Genomic DNA, 7,700 nt, shown 5'->3' with positions numbered 1-7,700 from the left:
TATGAGAAATTAAGGGGTTTTAACACGTGTTCAAAAGCAGGTCCTTTTTCCTTTCTAATTATGCCCATGTAATTCTGTCACGTTTCTGTGGTTTACAATGTTTTCCCCTCATCCACACCATTGAGGAGAAAGCCGTCTGCAAAGCTTATTTGTTCTCTTTTTCATGCTAAAAACAAATCCAGGAGCCGTTTTGACCGAGGCCTGCCTTGACATTGAGGAACCCCAGGATGGGCTGTGGGTCCTCTGCAATGAGCTGAGGTAGAACCAAAGGGAGAGATGGCGGAGGGTTTTAGAAATGACATTTGATAAAACCGGGGCTGGGCACCCTGCAGCTTTTAAAGAGTGAATTGAGGCAAACTGCTGTCAGGATACACAGGAAAGGCTGCTTGTTTATCTTGAGTTTCTCCACAGACATCTCTGGACACATATGGTCACTGTTTTTGTTTTGACTAATTTTGATTTTTTAAATGCCCTAATGCTTCAAAGAAAACACAAGCTTTAAAAATGACCTAATCTTTGTCCGCTGTTGCTTCATGGGGCATCGCGAGCCTCCAGGAAGCGCGGAGCGGAGCAGGGCTGATGCGAAGAGAGCAGATTTGGAATTTGAACCGTCCCAGGCGGTGTTGACTAGCCATGCAAGGATCCTGTGATTTGAACCTCGGTTCCCCATCCCCCAAACTGGGAGTTACCATATGTTGGTTGCCAGGCTTAACTAAAGATAATTCGGTCTAAAGAATGACATAGATTATTCTGATGAGAATGATTATAGGTACTATCCTCAGTGAGAATCCTCACAAAACCCTCAGGTCAGCACGATTATTACCCCTGGTTGACAGGGGAGGGGATGAAGGTTTGGGGAAGTGAGATCAGACAGAACGTGGGAACCCTGTCCCCTTGGCCCTGTCCCACCTGGTGATTCTTGCCTAAGTATTGGCATTTATAAGTTATAAATTACAACTATAACTCAAGTTCACTGTGAAAAATCCAAACAGCAGAAATATTTAAAGTTTTTAAAACAAAAAGTGATAGGACTGCTTCCTCAGAAAGGCGTTGGCAGTTTGATAAACATCCCCTCAGACCTTTTCCAGGCAGGCACGCCTCGGACTGTTTCAACAAAAGTTAGATCATGCTCTGTGTGTTGTTCTTTATTTCTAAGTGGAAGTAACGAGGCGGTAGATAGTGGTGGCTTCAGCACCAGAGCTGTGTTCAAGCCCCCAGCCCCTTCCATTGTTGGCCATGTCTTTTTGGGCAAACTGCATAACTTCTTTGCATTTCACTTTTAAAATGAACATCACACTATTTATCTTTTAGAGCTCTTAGGAAGATTAGAGGAGGCATGTAAAATGCAAGGCACTCCTAAGTAGTGGGGATCATTATTATTTCTAATACACAATTTAAATTCTAGGGTATTTTTCATTATTGAACTGTAAAAATGCTATACTTTTCTCTGGATTTGAACAATATTGGTTATAGTTTATAAAGACACTGTCTTGGACGCTTTATTTTGATAAATGCTCAGCAGGGTTCATTCCTGTTGAAAATCGGTGGTTTTCAACCTTGGGCGCACATTAGAATTTCTTGGAAAGTTTGTGAAAACCCCAAACCAGGCCACACCTCAGCCCAATTACTATATTAGAACCTTGGTGGTTGAGACCCAAGTATCAGTATTTTTCTGAAGATTCCCATGTGATCCCAAGACAGAATAACTACTTTATATGAAAGGAGTAGACTTCACTTGCTCAATGTATTTGTATTCATGGAAGAGTTTATTACCTTTCCTCTCTTAATGCAGTATCATGAATATTTAAATATGCATGTGGAGTAAATGCCAGATAAATATGATTAAATCAAATAAAGGATTGTACATTGTAAAGCATATTTTACAAATTGTTATGTAAATATATTTTTATTTTAGAAGTACATTAAAGAATATGTAGAGAATAGGAAAAAAGAAAATAATTCACTAATAGTCCCACCATATATACTAGAGGCCCGGTGCACAAAAATTTGTGCACTCAGGGGGGTCCCTCAGCCCAGCCTGTGCACTCTTGCAGTCTGGGACCCCTCAGAGGATGTCCACCTGCTGGCTTAGGCCCGCTCCCTGGGGGATCAGGCCCAAGCTGGCAGTCAGACATCCCTCTGGCAGCCCAGCAGCCCTCGGGGGATGTCCACTTACCAGCAGGGAGCAAACCTAAGCTGCAGTAGGACATCCTTAGTGCTGCTGAGGAGGCGGGAGAGGATTCGCCCTATGCCCTTTAGAGAAGTATTACTTCTTCAAAATAGTAAAACAGCCTATTCTTTATTACCAATAACTACTTTCTATTGTCCCTTCTCGGGGGCAGGTGCTGTGATGGGTGTGTTTATATGCTTTGCTCACAGATTTACCTTGTAAAAATAATTGTGCAAATAACAGATAATTCTTGACCTCTGGAAGCTTATGCTAAGTCTGCCCACAGGTTTGCGGCAGAACCCAAGGGCAAACAGTAGATAAGTCTCTCCATGTCAGCCACAGGGCAGGTGAATTGGCGCGAACAGGTCGTGGGAGGAACATACTTAAACAGGGTGGAGCGGAAGGGAAATAACCTTTCTTACAGCACAGGTTCCAGGGAAGGAAGGGAGATTTCAAAGGTTGTTTCCATGATTGGAGAGACATTTGTACCGTGTGGGGGAAGAAGCAGGTTCCAGACACAGGTGCAGGCCGAGAGGTCCCTTCCAGAGCCACCCCAGGGCTGATGATGGCCACTGAGATGGGGCTCCTGACCGAAAACTCCCGACGGATAAAGCGAACTGTAGGCTGGGTTTAGAACGGTGTCAGAGGTGGCAGTCCCTCAATGGGTGTGGGCTAACTGGCTGCAGGGATCTAACTCCTGGAGGAGCGGAGCCCTCACTTTGGAGGACCCTCTACGCTGGAAGGCACAATCTGTGAAGATGGCACATTTATTCCTACTGGCCAAGTGAACGAAGCAGAAGGAACAGAGAGGAGACACTGGAAAGTAGGCTGGGACGGTTGAGCAGCCCAGAGCTGCCAGGTGAAGGGCCTGGAGACAGAAGGGGAGGCTCTGGGAAGGAGAAATGGGCAGTGACTGTTAGAAAGGAGGAGAGGTTTTAGAATAAAATGGATGCCCCAAAATAACCCACCAGGGATGAGTCTCTGGCCAGGACCTCAGTGAAGCATTTCTAGGTGGTATCATCTGCAGCAGGAATGAAGTTAGGTAGCACAATCTTGACCATTTTTGTGGCCCTTCAACAACCCTCACAGCACACCCTGTCACCCATAGTTGGCTTCTCACAGGACTCATGCCATTTGCTGTGCGTAGGTGCCCTCAATTTTGCTTCTTACTTACTTCCAGGGTTAATCACCCTGTGACTACATAGTAGGTACATGTAGGTACTACACATAGTAGGCACATAGTAGGTACTTCATACATATTGTTAGATTAATAAATTTGAAAATATAAAAGAGGATATATATATATATATGTATATATATATGGAATTTCTTAACTTAGTCTAACAGATTAAACTACTAATGATTCTCCTGTTTTTTTTCCTGTTTCACTCCACTCCAGCCTCAACCTGTGGCTTCTACGTTAATCCCAGCACTTCAGGTCACTTCTTGATTATAACTTACCCCCCAGAGAGCAGGGAGGACACCAGAACTAGAAAGCGTGCCTGCTAGCCCTGCATGACCTAGTCCCTCTGGCTTCATCTCCTGTCCCTTTGTAATATGTTCCAACCAACCTGAAGACCTTCCAGACTATCGAGTGCACCACACTCTTTCACCCCAGTTCTCTGCACACCTGTTTCCTCCGTCTTCCGTCCTGGCCCTGCTTTGACCCCACATCTGAGTTAAGCACCCTTCACATTGGCTCCTATAACATTCAATTTCAGGCCTAGCTCATTAGCCGGTAATGTTTAAATATTTGTTTTTCATGTATCATTTATCAATAATGAGCATTCATGATTCTTAGGTACTGCTCTAAGTACTGGGGACACAGTAGTGAACAAATTAGACAAAATCCCTTGCCCTCTGGAATTACATTTCAAGGAAGCAGATGAACAACTAACAAATAGAGACACAGATTTATAATGTGCATTCATATGTGATATAAAGAAAAATGAAACAGGCAAGGCAGATAGAGAGGAATACGGGTATGAAGGCTATTTTAGATAAAGTGGTCTGGAAAAGCATCCTGACAATGGACACATTTTATCACCTGCTCTAAGGACTTGGTGGAACAAGTCATAAAGATGTTTGGGGACATAGTATCCAGGTGGCAAAAACTGCCAGTGCAAAGGCCCCGAGGCAAGGATTTGCTTGACATATAGGACATTGAAGAAGCAGAAGCTGCTATGGCTAGAGCAGAGGTGACTATGCCACCCTCTAATCCAAGCTGCAAGTTCCATGAGGTTAGAGATCATGTCTACCTGGCTCAAGGTCATGTCACCCAATTTTTAGCACTGGGACTGGCACATGCTCTAAATGTACTGCATGAACTCACATCTTGGAACAGCTTCCCCATTTATCTAGTTTTATCAATCAGGTCCCTGAATGGGATAGACAGGAAGGAAGACACCGAGCCTTTGGGCAATAGAGGAACTGGGTAAATACAACAGAAAAGTAAAGAGTTGAGGGACTGAGAATAAATCTGAGAGGTCCTAGATGATGCTCCAGTAACTGTAGCTGACCCTGGGAGAGGGCTCTGGAAATGATGTCTTATAACCATATCACATTGTTAGAGCTGCACTCTTTAAGTCACTAATGATTTCATACAGATAAATCCAGTATCCTCTACTTCCTGTGTGACACTGCACTAAGTGATTTACATGGCTTAGCTTGCCATGATTATTATGAAATTTGATGATATCTCTATTTTACAGACGAGCAAACAGACATTTTGAGAGGTTACATAACTTGTTAAGATCACACAATTAGTGGTAGAAACAAGCAGTCAACCCAGGCGGTAGGATTCTGAAGACTTTACTCTGAAATCTTGTCCCATGAAAGTCTCCCTGCCCTATGTCCTGCTTTATCATGGAGGGAATACCTTGTTATTATGGTATAGGGTTGAAATTGGATGAAGAGATTTGAGTTAGATTTGACACCGATTAGTATATTTTCAAATCAAATGCTAACAACTACTCCATGTTTTTCTTCTGGTTTTGGGGTCTAGCCTACATAAATGAGTGCTAGAGTCAACTACCGTGAGAGGGGAGTCTTTTACAGAATATCCATGACCCGTGAGGCTTGAAATTGACTGAGGACAATACACCTCACTAGGAGGGAGCTCCGTGATGAAAGGAACTTGTGCCTAACAAGGGAACGTGTGGAGTTTTTCATGGAAAAATAGCAACACCATCCTGGAAAAACCCCGTCATGCTCTATCTCTCCAGGACAGATGAGATGTGTGGTGCGCCTCCTGGGACAAGTACTGACAGGAATTCTGGTGACAGGGAGGATAGCAGCACCCACCACAGGGATCAAGATATGCCTCCCAAAACAACAGCTAATGATTCATTCACTGACGATGTAAAGGACACAGTGGAGATGTTTTGGCTGCTAACACATGGCCTCACCATCCAGGTCCTACAATGTTAATTAGGAAGGAAATGGTCGAGTGGAAGTTTATTAAATTGTTCTACGTGACCTCTAACACTAGCATAACTCTATTCACAGGGTATATGAAACTTCTTATAATGACTAACTCAAGCCCTGCTCAGAGTGGCAAGTCCCTGAGAAGACCATTAAAAGGAGTGATGTGGGCTTTCCTATCTCTATTTACTTTCCTCTTGAGATTTTCTAAGAAAGAAATCAAAGAGACAAGGCAGGAAGTGGCCTTTATCCTGTGATCTCACTACATCCCACTTGATGCTTTAGTACCCAAAGAGAAGCCTTTTTCCTGAAGTGATAAGAAGAGCTGCTTTCTTGAAGATCTCAGTGGTCATTGAAACTTAGGGCAGTCTTGTCAGCAGGACATTGGCTGCTTGATTGGGAGCCTAAGTCATAATCTCTAAGAGACTCTGTGGCTAAAACTGTGAAGAGTTGACATGAGGGCAAAACGATTGATGACTCCATCCCCCAGATTGGAGGAAGATGAGCAGAGGCATGGAAGATGCTCAGGCCAGCCCCTTACTGCTTCATAAAAGACTTCAACACCAGACTAGGTGTCCTTCCTGCCCTTTTATTCACTTTCTGGATTTTCTCTGAGAATACTGACATCTTTCTGAGGAAAGGGATTCATAAGCATCCACCTCTCAGAGGAGGGAGAGCCCATTCAGACAAATCAGGTGAAAACAAAACACATCAGGATGAGCTGTAATGGGGAAATGACAAGACCCCTTGTATCTGGTCTAAAGGCACAGCACATGGCACCACAGTTAAAGCTCTGTATGAGCAAGAATAGAGCGGACTTTTTGGACACCCTTGACAATCAAATATGGAGTCACTGTCAGCCATGATACTTATGCCAAGTGCTATGTCAAGACTGAGGTAATGGTGTGTGACGGGAATGCCTTTAGGAGGGGCCTGGAACACCCAAAACCACAAGTCTGGACACTTGGATAGGACTTCATCTGGACACCAATATGAGTGAGACCTCCACCCCTGGTGGGCTATAGTAACTCAGAGCTCTAACCATCCAATGCTCAAGCTTGGCTGTATCACGGGTCATGCTCAGAGACCTGCCGGATACATGGATGCATGCTGCCACTGCAGCTGCCTGGTTTGAGACAGACACCTGCCTCTACCTGTGGAGGTCACCACTGACTGAGACTTTGAGCTGGACACACTCTGCTCAGTTTTATCATGTAAGCTCCCCCTTTCAGTGTGTAACTTGCATGTGACTCTATTGGTTGATTGGGGAGATCTCCTTTAATAAACCTGGCATTGTGAAAAGACACAAACTTGTGTGAGTGACTATCTCAGGAACGCTCCCTGCTCATGGCAAGCTCATTGTCAGAAATCCACTCACTGGTCTTCATGAACTCTGAGAGCACAGTGTTGGTTTTTTATTGTGAGTACTAGAGGCCTGGTGCACAAATTTGTGCATGGGTGGTGTCCAGCCCACCTGCGATCAGGTGATCGGGTACTGGCAGGGGGGAGGAGCTGGTCAAAACTCCAGGTTGAGGTGACAATTTGCATATTAGCCTTTTATTATATAGTGTGCTAAGTAAGAAATTGAGAGGCAGTAGTTATTGTCAAGAAGCCAGATCTCATTTCTAAATACAACACAATATTTTCATTGTTGTGGGGTGTGTGTGTGTGTGTGTGTGTGTGTGTGTGTGATGTGGTTTCAGTGTCTCTCAGCAGCAGAAAACATTAGGAAACCTGAGGAAACCTGGGCCAGGAAAACTGGATGACCACTAGCATTTCAAGTTATTCAGGATTTTAGAGCATACAACCCAATTCCTTACGAGCCACATGCGGCTCTTTGGCCCCTTGAGTATGGCTCTTCCATGCGGCTCTTTGGCCCCTTGAGTATGGCTCTTCCACAAAATACTGACTTCTGCGCATGGGCCATGAAGTCTCAATCGCACTGGAAGAGCCACACTCAAGGGGGATTTTTGTGGTATTTTTGTGGAAGAGCCACACTCAAGGGGGCCAAAGGACCGGGGGGGGGCTTCGGGAGCCCGGGTTTTTCCGGGGCCCCCAGTTTTCCCCCCCCCCGGGGGGTTGGGGGCAAAAATTTTGGGGTTTTAAA

Source organism: Myotis lucifugus, unplaced genomic scaffold (assembly GCF_000147115.1).
Source record: "Myotis lucifugus unplaced genomic scaffold, Myoluc2.0 scaffold_227, whole genome shotgun sequence".
In the NCBI taxonomy this organism is placed as follows: Eukaryota; Metazoa; Chordata; class Mammalia; order Chiroptera; family Vespertilionidae; genus Myotis; species Myotis lucifugus.
The sequence above is the reverse complement of the archived record's forward strand: the minus strand, read 5'-3'. Positions refer to the sequence as shown.